The sequence below is a fragment of the Oncorhynchus mykiss genome, chromosome 9 (genome assembly GCF_013265735.2).
Source record: "Oncorhynchus mykiss isolate Arlee chromosome 9, USDA_OmykA_1.1, whole genome shotgun sequence".
Lineage (NCBI taxonomy): Eukaryota > Metazoa > Chordata > Actinopteri > Salmoniformes > Salmonidae > Oncorhynchus > Oncorhynchus mykiss.
Window position 1 is genome coordinate 33,817,617 of NC_048573.1, and position 22,479 is coordinate 33,840,095.

Genomic DNA, 22,479 nt, shown 5'->3' on the forward strand with positions numbered 1-22,479 from the left:
TGAAGACTTGATGAATGCTTTATAAAGCATTTATACGTTGTGGGTCATTTTAGTAGGACCATAATGTCTACTATTTTATAATTATTTCTCTTGAGATCAACAGAAACAACAAATTAAGTAAATTACCTTTGCACCATTTCAAATGATTGCTCAGGTAGAAAACATTACACCATTATTCCCTTTAGTCTACTCTACTGTACAATCCTAGTATTAGGTTTGGATGTAAAGCTCGTCTCAATAGGCATACATACCTCTGAGTCCTAAAATCTGACACTGTGTGATATACCTGTCAGGGGCAACATGAACCACTGTCCTCTCCTGTTACCTCCCAGATAGAGAGAGAAGCGGTGATCCAACCTCGTCTCTCTCTCTCTCTGTCTCTCTGTCTCTCCCTCTCTCTCTGAATAGGGCATGAGATTTATTAACCCCAGAGCCGGCGTAAGGCCTCAGGAATTTGCTCCAGTTTCAGCCATTGGAGTTGACTGTGAGTGGCACACACGCCTAACTTGGCAGGCAGCCCTGTCTCATTATGTCTGTGTGTGCTGACGTGTGTCCTACGATATGAATGTCTGTACACTGCCTGGGCTAGGGCATAGAGGATGGGAGCCCAGAGAGTGCACTGCCGGGTCCCTGGTGTGCATTTACCACTACCTATCAATTTCAGGCCGGGGTGAGAGAGGCTACAGCCAGATCAAATCATGAGTCAGAGCTTCAGGATGCATTTCTGCCAGGCTGATTGCCTGCGCGTTCAAATAGATCAAGGACAGAGTGAGATGGAATGAGTCACAGGCGAGCAGCACCCACCGCAACAAATTCATCCAGGTGATGTGTAGGAGGAAGGGAGTGTGGAAGAGGATTGAGAAGTTAGGGCATATCCCTCATTATCCCAGGTGACAATCATATTTATTGATAAAAGCTGGATAGAAAGACAGTAAAAAACAACCTTGAAGGAGAATGAATGACTGAGTCTGAAGTTCCTTCTTGGTCCAAGGCTGTCTGTCTGTGTTGCCTGGCTCCACTAGCTATATGCTCTCAAACTGTGGTCTACACTGTAGGAGAGCAACGAGCTCAATACATTACAGACAGAATCCATGCATTCCTGCCAAAGTCCGGGAGAGAGACCTTTGGAGACAAGTTCTCTCTTGTCGTTCTCTCACCATTCGCAACATTCCTGTAATATACACAGACATATGCAGACAAAGAAAGCCTTGAGGATATCTTCTCATCTTCTCTCATGGCTTTATACCTCTAACCTCAAAAATATTTTGATTCTAGTTTACTAATATGTAATGTGGTTATTTCATTATTTATAATTTGTATTAGAAAGAGGCACAAGGGAATAGACCGTGAAAGAATGATCTCGTTTTTACAGGGAACGCTCAGTGTTCTTCTCCAAAGTACATAGCTGAAAAACACCAGACTCCAATGACCATTAGAGTCTGGAGTTCTTCCTGAGCAAGAAGAAATGCCCCTCTACTAATAGCCTATAACAGCCCTACAATTTTCCTGGTCACAAATTCAGGAAAAGGTCATCATATCATCTGTATCACCTATGTCCACCATATGAAAAGCTACAATGGTCACACACTTCATTCTCTTCCATTGGATGGCTTTTGTATAGGGTTTGACCCAACAATTTCTATTTGGTACCGAATGGTTTGTCTAAGATGAGCCATTGTGAAATGACTGGTTTCAGTGAACAAGGACTTTTGAAATGTTGAAATTTGACCAATTTAGAAAATGTTATAATTACATATAACCTTCTCAAATCTCTGCAGATTCAACTCAACTTTAATCCTGCTTCCTGGTTGTCTTTTATTCTCCGCAAATGCATATCTTATCTCTAATACACAGGTTAGAACGACTGACCCCTCTAATTTACCCCTCTAATTGAAGGTTCATGGCCAATCATGGTACTGCAGGCATTGTTAGCAGAAAACTGGATCCCCATTATCGTGAATAGAAAAAATGGCAATCTTTGTGTAAATAAAAAATGTTGCGTAGACAATCATAGTACCAATAATAGATTTTTAATACACCCAATGTATTTCCTTGAACCAATTATTTCTTCGGACACTGAAGAAGTTATACAGATAATTGAGTTGCTAATGAGTACCCCGGTCGGCCTTCAACCTGAGTTACTTAATAACAGGGGGAGGACTGAGCTAGCCTGCAGCGTCACTTCCTGGATGGAGGAATGAATGGTGTCATGTGATTGATGGCTTTGTTCATTCCTATATAGGCTACAGTCATTGTGAATGCACCCCCTTTCCACACTTTCCCCCTTTTATCTGATCTCAGTCCTGCCTGAAGGGTATATCCAACCACAACATAGCAACCCCCAGTCATAATGCTGCCCTGAATTGAATATGTGAGCACCTGTGGATGATAAAGCGTCCGCTGGTCTGCACTAGACAGTCTGAAACACATAGCCTGCGGGAACACTTCCTCCCCCATCTGCCATGACCTCATCCTCTCTTATCAAAAACCGGATAAGCTGTGAAGGCCTCTGGCGCCGGACTGTGGTTTGAACCCTGTCTCAACGCCATGGAGTTGGGATTTCTGAAGAGAGACTCAAATGTCACTTTAACCATTTAAGGATGTATTTTGATACAAGTTGGTGTTATCTGTGTTGTTTGGGATACGATTGTTTAAGTGTAGGCCTATGTACTTTATCTAACCCTTAAACTAACCGTTAGTCTCTAAACTTTAGTCTGAATAAGACTTCAGCCCTAAGTCTGACTAAACTCCAGCTGTAGCTACATAGCCATGTAATACATCTAACCCAAGAACATGTCGTAGCTGACTTCGCAAGACCTCCTAAACAAATTCATGCCTTAGCCCAAACCTTAGCTCAAATTCCAGGCCTAATCCTAGCTAACCCTAACTTTGCTGTCCGAGTTCTGTGCCAGTGACTCACACATCCATACTTAAAAACTGTGGGTTTCCTTTGAACAAAACGTGTATTATCTAAGTCTCAGAGGAGCTCAATATCATGGAATGAAAGAGAACCCCAATAAGGTGCTGCATCTCTTATAACGGTAGTAGAATATACCGTAGCATTACAGAACTGGGAAGCAGCCTCCAGACAGAGGAGAAATCTTCGTTTCCATCTCACTGTTTAAATCAAGGGGTCCTTGAGTGTTATGTGGTGTTTGGTGTCATATTGTAAATAATGGACAATATGAATGTGATTTATGTGCTATGTCCCTGTACAGCAGATATCACAGACTTTCAATTTCTGCCTTCACCATTCTACACCATCTACTTCTCACAGAACATTGGAAATCACAAAGCATTGTGGTCGATGAACACTTTTGTAACCAACTTTCAAATGTTTCTCTGTCAATGAACATAATGAACAAACTTTGGGTTGTTGTGTATTAAAGTAAACAGTTGCTGCTCAGGTTAGAGTTGTGTGTGTATTTAATATGAAAATGTTGTAGAAGTAAGACTCAATAGAGTCCAATATAACAACTGTTACAAATCGAAAAAGGGAGGAAATGTATCATTTAGTCGAATTATTTGAAAGGGTATTGTTGATTGTTTTTTAAATGACTCACAGGAATTTGACTCATATAATAAATTAATTAAACAAGATGATACAGCAGTTCAAATTTCTCTCTATCTCTGTACTAGTTAGTATAATTTAACTACAGGGTATATATGTGATTTTTCACACACTGCCCAAGCTCTTGCAATATACAGTACAGTAAATCATGATTCATTAAAAATATGATGTGAATAGATATGAAGTGCAAGACGCCTTTGATCTTGACTAATTACTAAACCATCTATTTGTCACGCCCTGACCTTAGAGAGCTGTTTTATTTCTCTATTTGGTTAGGTCAGGGTGTGATGTGGGGTGGGCATTCTACATTTTGTATTTCTGTGTGTTTGGCTGAGTGTGGTTCCCAATCAGCCTGTTTTGCCACCTAAGTTGTGGGTAGTTGTCTGTGTTAGTGGCCTGTATAGCTGAAGTAAGATTCACGGTCGTTTCCTTATTCTTTGTTTTGTTGACGACATTGAATAATAAAAAGAAATGTACGCTCACCATGCTGCACCTTGGTCCGGTCATTTCCACCCTGACGATGATCGTGACAGAACTACCCACTACAAACGGACCAAGCAACGTGGTAAGGAGGACTGGACATCGGAGGACATCCTGAATGGGAGAGGATCCTGGACGTGGGAGGAGATCCTGGCGGGAAAGGATTGCCTGCTGTGGGAGCAGGTGGAAGCAGCGAGGATGGCGGAGGTAGCGAGGAAAAAGGGCCCAGGATTACACAGGGTCACGCCTGGCACGAAAGACCGGGAGGCCACTCCCAAAAAATATTTGTGGGAGACACACGGGGAGTGTGGCAGAGTCAGGATTCAGACCTGAGCCAACTCCTCGTGCTTACCGTAAGGAGCGTGGTACTGGTCAGGCACCGTGTTATGCGGTGGAGCGCACGGTGTCTCCAGTGCGCGTTCACAGCACGGTGCGCTACATTCCAGCTCCCCGCATTGGACGGGCTAGAGTGGGCATCCAGCCAGGACGGATGGTGCCGGCTCAGCACGCCTGGCCTCCAGTGCGTCTCTTCGGCCCAGGATATCCTGCGCCGGCTCTGCACACTGTGTCTCCGGTGCATCTGCACACCCAGTGCGCCCTGTGCCAGCGCCCCACATTTGCCGGACGAAGGTAACGTGTTGAAGCCAGGACGTGTTGTGTTGTGCCGGCTCTACACTCGAGACCTCCAGTGCGCCTCCAAGGCCCAGTGTATCCGGTGCCTGCTCTAAGAACCAAGCCTCCAGTATGTCTCCCCAGCCTGGTGAGTCCTGTGCCTGCTCCCAGAACCAGGCCTCCTGTAGGTCTCCCCAGCCTGGTAAGCCCTGTGGCAGCTCCACGCACCAGGCTGCCTATACGTCTCCTCACTCCAGTGATGATCCATGGCATGAAGCCTCCAGTGATGATCCATGGCACGAAGCCTCCCGTGATGATCCATGGCACGAAGCCTCCAGTGATGATCCATGGCACGAAGCCTCCAGTGATGATCCATGGCCCGGAGCCTGCAGTGAGGATCCATGGTCTGGAGACTCCAACGACGGTCTCCAGTCCGGAGCCTCCAGCGACGGCCTCCAGTCCGAAGCCTCCAGCGATGGCCTCCAGTCCGGAGCCTCCTGCGAGGGTCCCCAGTCCGGGGTCTGCAGAGAGGGTCCGGGGTTGGCGACAAGGGTCCCCGCACCAGAGGCGCCACTAAAGTGGGGTGAGCCAGGAGTGGAGCGGTGTCTGCTTCCTGCACCGGGGCCACCACCGAAGTAGATGCCCACCCGGACCCTCCACTATAGGTTCAGGTTTGCGGCCGGGAGTCCGCACCTTTGGGGGTACTGTCACGCCCTGAACTTAGAGAGCCGTTTTATTTCTCTATTTGGATCACCATGCTGCACCTTGGTCCGGTCATTTCCACCCTGACGACGATCGTGACACGATTAGTATTCCGTCAACAATGTATTCTGTTGTTACACTGTCTTGATCACTTCAATCATTCTCTTTCAAAAGCCAGCTTCAAAGCAGTCACATAATCCATATTTAAAATCCCTGTCCTCACTGCAATTATGAGTTGTTGCATGTAAATAATGGCTACTAGTGCATTGTAACTATCAAGGGGAACAGAAGCAGGACGTGTGTGTGTGTGTGTGTGTGTGTGTGTGTGTGTGTGTGTGTGTGTGTGTGTGTGTGTGTGTGTGTGTGTGTGTGTGTGTGTGTGTGTGTGTGTGTGTGTGTGTGTGTGTGTGTGTGTGTCTGTGTACGTATGTGTGTACTGTGTGCTCTTGCATGCGTGTGCGGTGTAAGCTGACATATAATGCATATGAGCCTACTGTGGGTCACACAAAACTCCAAAGTATATACAGTGCCTTGCGAAAGTATTCGGCCTCCTTGAACTTTGCGACCTTTTGCCACATTTCAGGCTTCAAACATAAAGATATAAAACTGTATTTTTTTGTGAAGAATCAACAACAAGTGGGACACAATCATGAAGTGGAACGACATTTATTGGATATTTCAAACTTTTTAACAAATCAAAAACTGAAAAATTGGGCGTGCAAAATTATTCAGCCCCCTTAAGTTAATACTTTGTAGCGCCACCTTTTGCTGCGATTACAGCTGGAGGTCGCTTGGGGTATGTCTCTATCAGTTTTGCACATCGAGAGACTGACATTTTTTCCCATTCCTCCTTGCAAAACAGCTCGAGCTCAGTGAGGTTGGATGGAGAGCATTTGTGAACAGCAGTTTTCAGTTCTTTCCACAGATTCTCGATTGGATTCAGGTCTGGACTTTGACTTGGCCATTCTAACACCTGGATATGTTTATTTTTGAACCATTCCATTGTAGATTTTGCTTTATGTTTGGGATCATTGTCTTGTTGGAAGACAAATCTCCGTTCCAGTCTCAGGTCTTTTGCAGACTCCATCAGGTTTTCTTCCAGAATGGTCCTGTATTTGGCTCTATCCATCTTCCCATCAATTTTAACCATCTTCCCTGTCCCTGCTGAAGAAAAGCAGGCCCAAACCATGATGTTGCCACCACCATGTTTGACAGTGGGGATGGTGTGTTCAGCTGTGTTGCTTTTATGCCAAACATAACGTTTTGCATTGTTGCCAAAAAGTTCAATTTTGGTTTCATCTGACCAGAGCACCTTCTTCCACATGTTTGGTGTGTCTCCCAGGTGGCTTGTGGCAAACTTTAAACGACACTTTTTATGGATAACTTTAAGAAATGGCTTTCTTCTTGCCACTCTTCCATAAAGGCCAGATTTGTGCAATATACGACTGATTGTTGTCCTATGGACAGCGTCTCCCACCTCAGCTGTAGACCTCTGCAGTTCATCCAGAGTGATCATGGGCCTCTTGGCTGCATCTCTGATCAGTCTTCTCCTTGTATGAGCTGAAAGTTTAGAGGGACGGCCAGGTCTTGGTAGATTTGCAGTGGTCTGATACTCCTTCCATTTCAATATTATCGCTTGCACAGTGCTCCTTGGGATGTTTAAAGCTTGGGAAATCTTTTTGTATCCAAATCCGGCTTTAAACTTCTTCACAACAGTATCTCGGACCTGCCTGGTGTGTTCCTTGTTCTTCATGATGCTCTCTGCGCTTTTAACAAAACTCTGAGACTATCACAGTGCAGGTGCATTTATATGGAGACTTGATTACACACAGGTGGATTGTATTTATCATCATTAGTCATTTAGGTCAACATTGGATCATTCAGAGATCCTCACTGAACTTCTGGAGAGAGTTTGCTGCACTGAAAGTAAAGGGGCTGAATAATTTTGCACGCCCAATTTTTCAGTTTTTGATTTGATAAAAAAGTTAGAAATATCCAATAAATGTCGTTCCACTTCATGATTGTGTCCCACTTGTTGTTGATTCTTCACAAAAAAATACAGATTTATATCTTTATGTTTGAAGCCTGAAATGTGGCAAAAGGTCGCAAAGTTCAAGGGGGCCGAATACTTTCGCAAGGCACTGTATATACTGTATATATTTTACTCTTTCTGATTCCACTGAAATGCTCAGTCTGACTGTGTGGGCATGGGGATACACATTTGAACATATTTACATATACAGTTCTGATTGGCTGATAGAATCGAATTTAGAGCCCATCCCCTTTAACCACTTAAATACAACAACAACAAAGGCACATGGTATTCAACCTGTCAATTGGAGCTGGACCCTGAAAGCGATAAACTTCCACAGGTGTGGAGGCTACTTTGTTTTGAAATCAAAACCAAAGGCACAAAACCAAAGGCATCTTAATTTGCAATATCGTTGTTTTACTGTTTTCAAATCAAATCAAAGTTTATTTATCACGTGCGCCAAATACAACCGTGAAATGGTTACTTACAGGCCCTAAATAACAGTGCAATTTTTAAGTAAAAAATTGGTATTAGGTGAACAATAGATAAGTAAGGAAATTAAAAGAAAATGTAAAAAGACAGTGAATAATAACAGTACCGAGGCTATATACAGTAAGGAGGCTATAAAAGCAACGAGGCTATATATAGGCACCGGTTAGTCAGGCTAATTGAGGTAGTATGTAGGTATGGTTAAAGTGACTATGCATATATGATAAACAGAGAGTAGCAGTAGCGTAAAAGAGGGGTTGGCGGGTGATGGGTGGCGGGTGGCGGGACACAATGCATATAGTCCAGGTAGCCAATGTGCGGGGACACTGGTTAGATGGACTAATTGAGGTAGTATGTACATGAATGTATAGTTAAAGTGACAATGCATATATGATAAACAGAGAGTAGCAGCAGCGTAAAAGAGGGGTTGGGACACACACACACACACAATGCAAATAGTCCGGGTAGCCATTTGATTACCTGTTCAGGAGTCTTATGGCTTGGGGGTAAAAACCGTTGAGAAGCCTTTATGTCCTAGACTTGGCGCTCCGGTACCGCTTGCCATGCAGTAGTAGAGAAAACAGTCTATGACTGGGTTGGGTGGGGTCTTTGACAATATTCAGGGCCTTCCTCTGACACCGCCTGGTGTAGAGGTCCTGGGTGGCAGGCAGCTTAGCCCCAGTGATAAACTTTATTGGATATTTCAAACTTTTTTAACAAATCAAAAACTGAAAAATTGGGCGTGCAAAATTATTCAGCCCCTTTACTTTCAGTGCAGCAAACTCTCTCCAGAAGTTCAGTGAGGATCTCTGAATGATCCAATGTTGACCTAAATGACTAATGATGATAAATACAATCCACCTGTGTGTAATCAAGTCTCCGTATAAATGCACCTGCACTGTGATAGTCTCAGAGGTCCGTTAAAAGCGCAGAGAGCATCATGAAGAACAAGGAACACACCAGGCAGGTCCGAGATACTGTTGTGAAGAAGTTTAAAGCTGGATTTGGATACAAAAAGATTTCCCAAGTTTTAAACATCCCAAGGAGCACTGTGCAAGCGGTAATATTGAAATGGAAGGAGTATCAGACCACTGCAATCTACCAAGACCTGGCCGTCCCTCTAAACTTTCCCTCTAAACTTTCAGCTCATACAAGGAGAAGACTGATCAGAGATGCAGCCAAGAGGCCCATGATCACTCTGGATGAACTGCAGAGATCTACAGCTGAGGTGGGAGACTCTGTCCATAGGACAACAATCAGTCGTATATTGCACAAATCTGGCCTTTATGGAAGAGTGGCAAGAAGAAAGCCATTTCTTTAAGATATCCATAAAAAGTGTCGTTTAAAGTTTGCCACAAGCCACCTGGGAGACACACCAAACATGTGGAAGAAGGTGCTCTGGTCAGATGAAACCAAAATTGAACTTTTTGGCAACAATGCAAAACGTTATGTTTGGCGTAAAAGCAACACAGCTGAACACACCATCCCCACTGTCAAACATGGTGGTGGTAGCATCATGGTTTGGGCCTGCTTTTCTTCAGCAGGGACAGGGAAGATGGTTAAAATTGATGGGAAGATGGATGGAGCCAAATACAGGACCATTCTGGAAGAACCTGATGGAGTCTGCAAAAGACCTGAGACTGGGATGGAGATTTGTCTTCCAACAAGACAATGATCCAAAACATAAAGCAAAATCTACAATGGAATGGTTCAAAAATAAACATATCCAGGTGTTAGAATGGCCAAGTCAAAGTCCAGACCTGAATCCAATCGAGAATCTGTGGAAAGAACTGAAAACTGCTGTTCACAAATGCTCTCCATCCAACCTCACTGAGCTCGAGCTGTTTTGCAAGGAGGAATGGGAAAACATTTCAGTCTCTCGATGTGCAAAACTGATAGAGACATACCCCAAGCGACTTACAGCTGTAATCGCAGCAAAAGGTGGCGCTACGAAGTATTAACTTAAGGGGGCTGAATAATTTTGCACGCCCAATTTTTCAGTTTTTGATTTGTTAAAAAAGTTTGAAATATCCAATAAATGTCGTTCCACTTCATGATTGTGTCCCACTTGTTGTTGATTCTTCACAAAAAAATACAGTTTTATATCTTTATGTTTGAAGCCTGAAATGTGAGAAAAGGTTGCAAAGTTCAAGGGGGCCGAATACTTTCGCAAGGCACTGTATGACAAAGCACAACTAGCAAAGCAAAAGGTTACATATGTTGGGGTTTTGACTTCTAAGAGCAAGATACACATTACCCGAAGATCAGGTAGAAACAATGCGTTCTTTGACACGGCCAAACACTCCTCACACGCTCAGGAAAACTTTAGGAGTTTTCAATTTTGTTAGACATTTTATTTCGTCATTCTCTGAAATTGCTGAGCCACTTACAGAGTTAACGAAAGGGGGGAAGGGTCCTGATGAGAGGATAGAGTAGAATCAAGAGTGTGAGGAAGTGTTTGTCAGGTTAAAGAAGCAATTGTGTCCAGCGCCAGCATTGGGATTGCCAAAACTAAAATTACCGTTTAAAATGTTTGTTCATGAACAAGAAGGACATTGTAGCGCGGTGGTTACACAAAATCATGGGGGTAGAGAGAGACCAGTAATGTACTGGAGTAAATCGCTAGACTCGGTGGCAAAGGGAATGCCACCGTGCCTTAGGACAGTACAGGCGAGATAAATGGTGTTGCATAATACGGCTTCCATTTCATTACAATGGGTAAAAAACTAAATAGATTTGTATGTTCCACACGCAATAGTAACCATAGTGGACAGCGCGAAAGCACAACATGTTACTAGTAGAAGATGGACAAACGTTAAATGGGGAAAATCTACAGTTTCATAAGATTGGTACTTTGAATCCTGCTTTGTTAATTAATGGCGTTGCATGGGGAGGGTGAATCGCATACATGTGACCCAGATCAGATTACTCCAAAACCTAGGCCTGATTTGCAAGAGACAGCATTGGAATCAGGAAAAGTATTGTATCCAGATGGCTCTAGTTACATGAACACAGAAGGGAATAGAGTAAAGGGGTGCGCTGTGTGTGGTATGCATTTGGAGTAATTCATGATTTGGGTACATTGTGGTCACCACCGGGCATGTTAGCAGTGACAGGAACACCAATAAAAATGGTCTGGCGGTAGATGTATTATTAGAGTAATGTCAGTTAACCAGTAAATTAGCAGTGGTGAAATGTGAAGCTCATACCAGTCGTACAGATAGGTAATCGTAAAGCAGACGAAATGGCTGCCTTGGTGAGAGAAAGTGTTATAGATCCACATGTAAATATTGCAGATTCCTCACGATGAGACATTGGCTAAATTGAGACATTGGCTAAAGTATTTTGTGTTGAAGATTCTAGGCGAAATGCCAGGGGAATGGATTCTAAAGGTAACACATTTGAATTATATGACCGAACACTTATTGCAAATGCAGAAGGCCTTAGGGTTTGTATGTATATTTAGACATTTTATGTGGTTTTATTTTTTAAATACATTTACATTTGATGTCGTCTTATTCTGGAATGGGATTCTAGAATGGACGAAAGGGTGGAGGTGTCACGAGGAATTAGCATTGGGGTTACCAAACCTAAAATTAACCTTTATTTTTTTATGTGGTATGATGGTTACAGAGAAGAGGATGACATGTTTTGAAGAGGTATTTAAATGGTTTCCAAAGGACAGAGAAAGAAAGGGAAAGGAACATTTTTAATGGTGTCGAAAGCCATGAATATAAAAAATTCCTAATGAAGAATGATCAACTTCATTGGGAATTAAATAGACGGGGGGGGGTCATTATAAAATTAATGAGAAACATCATTTTCTATCCAAATTGTACCATTACTTTAGGAGATTATTATTATTTCCATATGGAGTTGTAAGGAGTTGTAATTCTAAATTGATTAACGAATTGGTTCATTTTTGATTTAACATGTTGTTTTTTTATTACGTGTTTGAAAGGGGTAAATGATCAGTTCCTTGAAGTCCTGGTTTTCGGGGTACTTATACAGTGGTACTGTGTTTAGGCTGTATATAGAAAGGGAAATATATGTTAATAAGGGATGACAGTATCTTCAAATGGACTGTGATACATGTATTGCTAATTTCATGTTGTGTTTTTGTTCTGATATAAATTTCACCAGATTGGGGTCATGGTGTGGGAATTCTGTGAGGGGTTAGGGTGTTCTCTTCATGATCTGGTAACTCTTCCTAGAGGTCGCCAGTAGAATAAGGGAGTATGGACTCATTTAGAAAATGTTTTTTAGCAGTAACGTTGTTATGTCTTTTTTTTTACATTTGTCTTAGAGATGTTATTAAGAAAAGGTTAATGTCATAATTCGTCATATAGTCAATGTTTGTCTGGTTTCCTGAAACAGAAATGTAATGAACTTAACTGTTGTTATGCTCTGTGCTTTTTTTGAGGTTATCATGGAAGGTGACGTCAGATCGTGTTTTAATGCATGGTAGAAATAATTTGACCAAAGACAGGGTGTGTCAACCTCAAACCCCCCCCTAACCGGCTGAAGAAAGAGCGACAAAGGCGTGCAATGAGAGACAGTGACTTTTACCACTACTATCTGAGTCTGAACCATAAACCTGAGAGCGCGTGTGGAGAGAGAGAACAAGCTCAGGTGAGAGACTCGTGTATGTGGGAGGAACGGAAGTACAGTGCCTTGCGAAAGTATTCGGCCCCATTGAACTTTGCGACCTTTTGCCACATTTCAGGCTTCAAACATAAAGATATAAAACTGTATTTTTTTGTGAAGAATCAACAACAAGTGGGACACAATCATGAAGTGGAACGACATTTATTGGATATTTCAAACTTTTTTAACAAATCAAAAACTGAAAAATTGGGCGTGCAAAATTATTCAGCCCCCTTAGGGTAATACTTTGTAGCGCCACCTTTTGCTGCTATTACAGCTGTAAGTCGCTTGGGGTATGTCTCTATCAGTTTTGCACATCGAGAGACTGAAATTTTTTCCCATTCCTCCTTGCAAAACAGCTCGAGCTCAGCGAGGCTGGATGGAGAGCATTTGTGAACAGCAGTTTTCAGTTCTTTCCACAGATTCTCGATTGGATTCAGGTCTGGACTTTGACTTGGCCATTCTAACACCTGGATATGTTTATTTTTGAACCATTCCATTGTAGATTTTGCTTTATGTTTTGGATCATTGTCTTGTTGGAAGACAAATCTCCATCCCAGTCTCAGGTCTTTTGCAGACTCCATCAGGTTTTCTTCCAGAATTGTCCTGTATTTGGCTCCATACATCTTCCCATCAATTTTAACCATCTTCCCTGTCCCTGCTGAAGAAAAGCAGGCTCAAACCATGATGCTGCCACCACCATGTTTGACAGTGGGGATGGTGTGTTCAGCTGTGTTGCTTTTACACCAAACATAACGTTTTGCATTGTTGCCAAAAAGTTCAATTTTGGTTTCATCTGACCAGAGCACCTTCTTCCACATGTTTGGTGTGTCTCCCAGGTGGCTTGTGGCAAACTTTAAACGACACTTTTTATGGATATCTTTAAGAAATGGCTTTCTTCTTGCCACTCTTCCATAAAGGCCAGATTTGTGCAATATACGACTGATTGTTGTCCTATGGACAGAGTCTCCCACCTCAGCTGTAGATCTCTGCAGTTCATCCAGAGTGATCATGGGCCTCTTGGCTGCATCTCTGATCAGTCTTCTCCTTGTATGAGCTGAAAGTTTAGAGGGACGGCCAGGTCTTGGTAGATTTGCAGTGGTCTGATACTCCTTCCATTTCAATATTATGGCTTGCACAGTGCTCCTTGGGATGTTTAAAGCTTGGGAAATCTTTTTTTATCCAAATCCGGCTTTAAACTTCTTCACAACAGTATCTCGGACCTGCCTGGTGTGTTCCTTGTTCTTCATGATGCTCTCTGCGCTTTTAACGGACCTCTGAGACTATCACAGTGCAGGTGCATTTATACGGAGACTTGATTACACACAGGTGGATTGTATTTATCATCATTAGTCATTTAGGTCAACATTGGATCATTCAGAGATCCTCACTGAACTTCTGGAGAGAGTTTGCTGCACTGAAAGTAAAGGGGCTGAATAATTTTGCACGCCCAATTTTTCAGTTTTTGATTTGTTAAAAGAGTTTGAAATATCCAATAAATGTCGTTCCACTTCATGATTGTGTCCCACTTGTTGTTTATTCTTCACAAACAAATACAGTTTTCTATCTTTATGTTTGAAGCTTGAAATGTGGCAAAAGGTCGCAAAGTTCAAGGGGGCCGAATACTTTCGCAAGGCACTGTATCTACTTGGATCGATCGCCTTACTGCGAAGATAGCTATGCTGCAAGCCCAGCTTCAGATGCAATCGTTAGGCAAGGGTAATTTCAGCGAAGGAAAGGATGAAACAGCGTCTGTGCCACCAGTAAGTACAGATAGTAACGTTAGTATAAATCCCCTCGCACGGTCCCCGCAGCCGGACAACTTTCTCATGGTTTCTGGAGGGAAATGCTGTAGGAATCCTCAACCGGTGTCGTTCATTCAGCCGTCAGAAACTTTCAACCGGTTTTCCCCATTAAACAGCTAGTGGGAGTCTGAGGCCGAGCCTTCTCTTGTCTCTACTCCTCCCGTTACGTGGTCTGAGACGCCGAAGCTTCCCACCATTAGCTCTGACAAATGGAAAACCCTAGTCATTGGCGACTCCATTACTCGCAGTATTAGACTTAAAACGAATATTCCAGCGATCATACACTGTTTACCAGGGGGCAGGGCTACCGACGTTAAGGCTAATCTGAAGATGGTGCTGGCTAAAGATAAAACTGGCGAGTGTAGAGAGTATAGAAATATTGTTATCCACGTCGGCACCAACGATGTTAGGAGGAAACAGTCAGAGGTCACCAAGTGCAACATAGCTTCAGCATGTAAATCAGCTAGAAAGATGTGTCGGCATCGAGTAATTGTCTCTGGCCCCCTCCCAGTTAGGGGGAGTGATGAGCTCTACAGCAGAGTCTCACAACTCAATCGCTGGTTGAAAACTGTTTTCTGCCCCTTCCAAAAGATAGAATGTGTAGATAATTGGCCCTCTTTCTGGGACTCACCCACAAACAGGACCAATCCTGGCCTGCTGAGGAGTGATGGACTCCATCCTAGCTGGAGGGGTGCTCTCATCTTATCTACCAACATAGACAGGGCTCTAACTCCTCTAGCTCCACAATGAAATAGGGTGCAGTCCAGGCAGCAGGCTGTTAGCCAGCCTGCCAGGTTAGTGGAGTCTGACACTAGCACAGTCAGCTCAGCTATACCCATTGAGACCGTGTCTGTGCCTCGACCTGGGATGGGCAAAACTAAACATGCAGGTGTTCGCCTTAGCAATCTAACTAGGATAAAGACCTCCTCCATTCCTGTCATTATTGAAAGAGATGGTGATACCTCACATCTCAAAATAGGGCTACTTAATGTTAGATCCCTTACTTCAAAGGCAATTATAGTCAATTAACTAATCACTGATCATAATCTTGATGTGATTGGCCTGACTGAAACATGGCTTAAGCCTGATGAATTTACTGTGTTAAATGAGGCCTCACCTCCTGGTTACACTAGTGACCATATCCCCCGTGCATCCCGCAAAGGCAGAGGTGTTGCTAACATTTACGATAGCAAATTTCTATTTACCCACCAAAAAATGACGTTTTCGTCTTTTGAGCTTCTAGTCATGAAATCTATGCAGCCTACTCAATCACTTTTTATAGCTATTGTTTACTGGCCTCCTGGGACATACAGCGTTCCTCATTGAGTTCCCTGAATTACTATCAGTCCTTGTAGTCATAGCAGATAATATTCTAATTTTTGGTGACTTTAATATTCACATGGAAAAGTCCACAGACCCACTCCAAAAGGCTTTCGGAGCCATCATCGACTCAGTGGGTTTTGTCCAACATGTCTCTGGACCTACTCACTGTCACAGTCATACTCTGGACCTAGTTTTGTCCCATGGAATAAATGTTGTGGATCTTAATGTTTTTCCTCATAATCCTGGACTATTGGACCACCATTTTATTACGTTTGCAATTGGAACAAATAATCTGCTCAGACCCCAACTAAGGAGCATCAAAAGTATTGCTATAAATTCACAGACAACACAAAGATTCCTTGATGCCCTTCCAGACTCCCTCTGCATACCCAAGGACGTCGGAGGACAAAAATCAATTAACCCCCTAACTGAGGAACTCAATTTAACCTTGCACAATACCCTAGATGCAATTGCACACCTGAAAACAAAAAACATTTCTCATAAGAAACTAGCTCCCTGGTGTACAGAAAATACCCGAGCTCTGAAGCAAGCTTCCAGAAATTTGAACCGGAAATGGCGACTAGCTTGGAAAGACAGTACCGTGCAGTATCGAAGGGCCCTTACTGCTGCTCGATCATCCTATTTTTCCAATTTAATTGAGGAAAATAAGAACAATCCAAAATTTATTTTTGATTCTGTCGCAAAGGTAACTAAAAAGGAGCATTCCCCAAGTGAGGATGGCTTTCACTTCAGCAGTAATAAATTCATGAACTTCTTTCAGGAAAGGATCATGATTATTAGAAAGCAAATTACGGACTCCTCTTTAAATCTGCGTTTTCCTTCAAAGCTCAGTTGTCCTGAGTCTGCACAACTCTGCCAGGACCTAGGATCAAGAGAGACACTCAAGTGTTTTAGTACTACATCGCTTGACACATTGATGAAAATAATCATGGCCTCTAAACCTTCAAGCTGCATACTGGACCCTATTCTAACTAAACTTTCTGAAAGAGCTGCTTCCTGTGCTTGGCCCTCCTATGTTGAACATAATAAACGTCTCTCTATCCACCGGATATGTACCAAACTCTCTAAAAGTGGCAGTAATAAAGCCTCTCTTGAAAAAGCCAAACCTTGACCCAGAAAATATAAAAAACTATCGGCCTATATCGAATCTTCCATTCCTCCCAAAATGTTTCGAAAAGGCTATTGCGCAGCAACTCACTGCCTTCCTGAATACAAACAATGTATAGGAAATGCTTCAGTCTGGTTTTAGACCCCATCATAGCACTGAGACTGCACTTGTGAAGGTGGTAAATTACCTTTTAATGGCATCAGACCAAGGCTCTGCATCTGTCCTCGTGCTCATAGACCTTAGTGCTGCTTTTGATACCATCGATCACCACATTATTTTGGAAAGATTGGAAACCCAAATTGGTCTACACGGACAAGTTCTGGCCTGGTTTAGATCTTATCTGTCGGAAAGATATCAGTTTGTCTCTGTGGATGGTTTGCCCTCTGACAAATCAACTGTAAATTTCGGTGTTCCTCAAGGTTCCGTTTTAGGACCACTATTGTTTTCACTATATACTTTACTTCTTGGGGATGTCAAATCGAAAACATAATGTTAACTTTCACTGCTATGCGGATGACACACAGCTGTACATTCAATGAAACATGGTGAAGCCCCAAAATTGCCCTCGCTAGAAGCCTGTGTTTCAGACATAAGGAATTGGATGGCTGCAAACTTTCTACTTTTAAACTCAGACAAAACAGAGATGCTTTTTCTAGGTCCCAAGAAACAAAGAGATCTTCTGTTGAATCTGACAATTACTCTTAATGAAACTGTGAAGGACCTCGGCGTTACTCTGGACCCTGATCTCTCTTTTGACGAACATATCAAGACTGTTTCAAGGACAGCTTTTTTCCATCTACGTAACATTGCAAAAATCAGAAACTTTCTGTTCAGAAATGATGCAGAAAAATTAATTCACGCTTTTGTTACTTCTAGGTTAGATTACTGCAATGCTCTACTTTCCGGCTACCCGGATAAAGCACTAAATACATTTCAGGTAGTGCTAAATACGCCTGCTAGAATCCTGACTAGAACCCAAAAATGTGATCATATTACTCCAGTGCTAGCCTCCCTACACTGGCTTCCTGTCAATGCAGGGCTGATTTCAAGGTTTTACTGCTAACCCACAAAGCATTACATGGGCTTGCTCCTACCTATCTCTCTGATTTGGTCCAGCGGTACATACCTACACGTACACTACGGTCACAAGACGCAGGCCTCCTAATTGTCCCTAGAATTTCTAAGCAAACAGCTGGAGGTAGGGCTTTCTCCTATAGAGTTCAATTTTATGGAATGGTCTGCCTACCCATGTGAGAGATGCAAACTCGGTCTCAACCTTTAAGTCTTTACTGAAGACTCATCTAACCCTCTTACAGGGGCTGAGTCACTGGCTTACTGGTGCTCTTTCATGCCGTCCCTAGGAGGGGTGCGTCACTTGAGTGGGTTGAGTCGCTGATGTGATCTTCCTGTCTTGGTTGGCGCCCCCCCTTGGGTTGTGCCTTGGCGGAAATCTTTGTGGGCTATTCTCGGACTTGTCTCAGGATGGTAAGTTGGTGGTTGAAGATATCCCTCTAGTGGTGTGGGGGTTGTGCTTTGGCAAAGTGGGTGGGGTTATATCCTTCCTGTTTGGCCCTGTCCGGGGGTGTCATCGGATGGGGCCACAGTGTCTCCTGACCCCTCCTGTCTCAGCCTCCAGTATTTATGCTGCAGTAGTTTATGTGTCAGGGGGCTAGGGTCAGTTTGTTATATCTGGAGTACTTCTCCTGTCTTATCAGGTGTCCTGTGTGAATTTAAGTATGCTCTCTCTAATTCTCTCTTTCTCTCTTTCTTTCTCTCTCTCGGAGGACCTGAGCCTAGGACCACTAGGACCATGCAACAGGACTACCTGGCATGATGACTCCTTGCTGTCCCCAGTCTACCTGTCCGTGCTGCTGCTCCAGTTTCAATGGTTCTGCCTGTGGCTATGGAATCCTGACATGTTAACGTGCTGACGTGCTACCTGTCCCAGACTTATTTTTTGACCATGCTGGTCATTTATGAACATTTGAACATCTTGGCCATGTTCTGTTATAATCTCCACCCGGCACGGCCAGAAGAGGACTGGCCACCCCTCATAGCCTGGTTCCTCTCTAGGTTTCTTCCTAGGTTTTGGCCTTTCTAGGGAGTTTTTCCTAGCCACCGTGCTTCTACACCTGCATTGCTTGCTGTTTGGGGTTTTAGGCTGGGTTTCTGTACAGCACTTTGAGATATCAGCTGATGTACGAAGGGCTAAATAAATTTGATTTGATTTGATTTAATATTATTGTTTGATCTAATCTTTGCAGCTAACATTTCGATGGCAATAATAAATAGATATGCCGATAGTGGACAACCTTGTTTTACTCCTCTAGATAGTTTTAAACTTTCTGAGATGTAGCCATTATTTACTATTTTACACCTAGGGTTACTATACCTAACCTTTTAACCCATTTTATAAGAGATTCCCCAAAATTGAAATATTCTAGGCATTTATATATAAACTCCAGTCGTACTTTATCAAAAGCATTTTCAAAATCAGCTATGAAAACCAGGCCTGGTGTCCCCGATATTTCATAGTGTTCTATTGTTTCCAGTACCTGTCTTATATTATCTCCAATGTATAGTCCATGTAAAAAACCTGTCTGATTAGGATGAATAATATCTGACAATACTTTTTTAATTCTATGTGTCAAGCATTTTGCTAGGATTTTTGCATCACAACGCTGAAGTGTAAGAGGTTTCACATTCTTTAAATGGACTGGATCTTTGTATATATACCACTTGGGTCCTGTTTTTCTTTTTCCTGAGTTTTTCCTAGCCAACGTGCTTAAACACCTGCATTTTTTCTGTTTGCGGTTTTATGTCGGGTTTCTGTACAGCACTTTGAGATATCAGCTGATGTACGGAGGGCTATATAAATACATTTGATTTAATTTGGTGGTGGTCTACACCCTGTTAACTATTTAGACTAAGAATGCATTGAGATACTGATCTTTCTTTACCAGGCCAATCATGACAGAAAAACAGGGACAAAGGGGGCCTGTATGGAAAAGAGTTATAATAAAAAGTTGGCAATAAAAAGTTGTTTATAAATGTGTGTTCTAACAGGGATGATCTGTGCTAAGTTGGTAAACTGGAATTCGAGCCCTAGACTCAAAGTAAGCACTGAGGTCAGTCCTTCTAAATTCAGGTTGGATAATTTATTACATGTTTTCGTTGTGATTGGGATACAGCAAGAGAGAGAGTTGCTAAGAGTCTCCAGAAACGTGTCTCTAAGTGTCATCCAGAGGGGAGGTGGTTTGTTTGGGAGACTCACATGGATGATAGCTTGGGACAACCATGAAAGTTTAATTTTGTTTTACCCTGTATTCAGAGTTTCTATGTTACATCGCATCAATGAGTGGTGCTGAGTACTTTGTTAATCTTTTCTTTTCAAGTCAATATGTTTTTAGGTTTCGTGGAATATAAGAGTGTTCATTGTTCCAGAGGAGGGAATGATGTATATTGACTAACTGATTTGAGAATGTGTTAGTATGTTTATAACTGTAGAAAATGCATTAGGAGTATAGTGTGTTATGGGTTAGATGTAATGATAGAGGAGTATCATCCCCAGAGTCTGTATATTGTTACAGGAGATAGCTCATAGAAGAGGGAGCACAGCTAACTATACACAATATGGGGATTTAATTGAACATTACATATACCTAGATCATGGTGAGAGTAGAAGAGATAGTGGTGGCATTTCAGACATTATGGTAAACTTTCCGGATACCTATGACTCAGAGTTTTATTAGGTTGGATATTATCCAACTCATTTTGTTTGTCTCCAATTTCTAACAGCCGGCGAACATTTGACAGATTACATGCAGGAGGTATTCTCACGGCAGAGGCGCTGTAGGGAGAGGAACTGAAGGAGCAGTATTAGTAGCGTAGGATGCTATATTGATAGCATGGAATTGGACTACTGCACAAATTAGGGGTATTGTGAGACTATAGTCATGGGCCATGTTGGAAGTAGCAATGGTTACTTTAGTAACATTGTTGGGATATCAGTTATGACAACTCATGTCACATGGATTGGTTACTGGTAACTGGGGGACCGATGGGAAGACATGGGATGCGGTTATTCAAATATCACATTATGTTGTCAGGAAATAACCCATGTGTTGCAGTGTGCATATCCTCAGGTGAAAGCAGAGATATAACCAAGGGCATGAGCTGAATTCTGGAAATTGAGTGTACATCAAGAGATAGCAGAACAGCATTGATTTGAGAGACACACTACTCCGTACAGTACCTGCAGTGGTTAAGATCGTCATGCCTATCCTAGGGGGGTGCATAGTTTTCACGTTAAGTGAGGTCCAATTGCATAATGGGTGAGTGAAGACACCATGACACAGGAAGCGGAGCGAGAGAGAGACTAGATTCCACTGTAAGATGTGTTGGGTCTGGGAACTACTATAACCTGTCTAGGACACACGATCCGCTAACGGAAACCCTCCAAAATATTTTTTGGAAGTATTTAACTTTCACACATTAACTTCTTCGATATAGGGGGCGCTCTTTTAATTTTTGGATAAAAAAACGTTCCCGTTTTAAACAAGATATTTTGTCACGAAAAGATGCTCGACTATGCATATAATTGACAGCTGAAAGAAAACACTCTGACGTTTCCAAAACTGCAAAGATATTGTCTGTGAGTGCCACAGAACTAATGCTACAGGCGAAACCAAGATGAAATTTCATACAGGAAGTGCCCCAGATTTTGAATGCGCTGTGTTCCAATGTCTCCTTATATGGCTGTGAATGCGCCAGGAATGAGCCTACACTTTCTGTCGTTTCCCCAAGGTGTCTGCAGCATTGTGACGTATTTGTAGGCATATCATTGGAAGATTGACCATAAGAGACTACATTTGCCCCTGAACAGGCAGTTAACCCACTGTTCCCAGGCCGTCATTGAAAATAAGAATTTGTTCTTAACTGACTTGCCTGGTTAAATAAAGGTAAAAAAAAAAAATAAAATAAAAAAAAAATTACCAGGTGCCCGCTTGGTGTCCTCCGTCGAAATTATTGCGTAATCTTCAGCTGCGTGCATTTTTCCATTTGGTTCAGAGGAGAAACCAAACTGCCAGGAATGATTTATCATCGAATAGATATGTGAAAAACACCTTGAGGATTGATTCTAAACAACGTTTGCCATGTTTCTGTCGATATTGTGGAGTTAATTTGGAAAAAAGTTTGGCGTTGTAATGACTGAATTTTCGTTTTTTTTTCTTAGCCAAACGTGATGAACAAAACGGAGCGATTTCTCTTACACAAATAATATTTTTGGAAAAACTGAATATTTGCTATCTAACTGAGAGTCTCCTCATTGAAAACATCCGAAGTTCTTCAAAGGTAAATTATTTTATTTGAATGCTTTTCTTGTTTTTGTGAAAATGTTGCCTGCTGAATGCTGAATGCTGAATGCTAGGTTATGGTAATGAGTTTGAGGCTATGATTATGCTCCCGGATACAGGATTGCTCGACGCAAGAAGTTAAAAAGTCCAATACAGCAAATGAAAGATAAACATCTTGTTAATCTACCCATCGTGTCTGATTTTGAAAATGTTTTACAGCGAAAACACAACATATATTATTGTTAGATCACCACCAAATCCCCAAAAACACAGCCATTTTTCCCAGCCAAAGATAGAGTCACAAAAGCAGAATTAGAGATAAAATTCATCAC